Raw genomic sequence first — 797 nt, forward strand, 5'->3', positions numbered from 1 at the left:
GAGTAGCTCGTGATTGGCTCGGGCTGCGGAACCTCGGAATCCCGAACGCCAGGACCTTCCAGGTCCACGGCTGCCGCCCCCCGCGGCAGTTGAGAGCACGGCCTCCAACTGCTGGGGCGGCCGGGAAGGCGGTGGCGGTAAGAGCCCTGCGGCGGCGGCGGCGGCGGCAGCGGCGGCGGCGGCGGGGGCGGTGACAGGTAAGGAGACTCCTGAGGAGAAACTCGGGAGCGGCGGCTCTGCCACGCTCAGCGCGTTTCGGTGAGGGGGTGAGGCTCCCACCCAGCGTCTCGGGGAGGGCGAAGGGAACAATGGAAGTGGCGTCTAGTCCCCGAGCTTCACCTCAGCCTCCGGAGCCCCCTGGCTTCCTCGTTCTCTGCCGGCGGAAGGCCAGGGAGAGGTTGGGAAGTGAGGGGTCTCCTCCTCCGTCAGCCCCCTCCTCCCCTAGCCCGGAGCCCCCCGGGGAGAGCCAGAGCCGTCGTTGTGGCCGTCGGTGGTTGAGGGTGACAGGAAAATGGCGGAAAACAAAACGGTGGAGAGTGCGGCGTCCCCTTGGCATTTTTCTCTCAGCGACCCCCCCCAGCCCCCACCCCCCTCCATGTTCCTCTCGCCCGCGCCCCACGTCGTTGCGGCCGGCCGTTGCGAGCGGCGAGGCGGCGGCAGCGGCGGCAGTGGTGGACGGGAGCCTTTGGCATGCCCGAGGGCTAGCTAAGCTCCACCGCTCCAGTGGTCCGGGGTCGGGTATAGGACGGAGCGGGGCTCCGGAGCCGTCAGAGCTGGGTTGTGTGTGAGGGGGGCGG

General features: G+C 70.1%; 1 protein-coding gene across 6 annotated transcripts in view; it reads left to right on the forward strand.

Moving 5' to 3' along the window:
• Positions 1-7: 7 nt before the first annotated feature.
• Znf711 (zinc finger protein 711) overlaps positions 8-797 on the forward strand; it is a 33360-nt gene continuing 32570 nt past the window's right edge. For 5 of the 6 annotated variants that reach the window (XM_031367103.1, XM_031367093.1, XM_031367129.1 and 2 more), the window contains exon 1: positions 8-197. The gene's annotated coding sequence lies outside the window, so the exon portion shown is untranslated. Of the gene's footprint in view, positions 198-222; positions 259-797 lie in introns of those variants that run through there. The other variant, XM_031367114.1, reaches the window with a different exon arrangement.

Source organism: Mastomys coucha, chromosome X (genome assembly GCF_008632895.1).
Source record: "Mastomys coucha isolate ucsf_1 chromosome X, UCSF_Mcou_1, whole genome shotgun sequence".
Classification (NCBI taxonomy): Eukaryota; Metazoa; Chordata; class Mammalia; order Rodentia; family Muridae; genus Mastomys; species Mastomys coucha.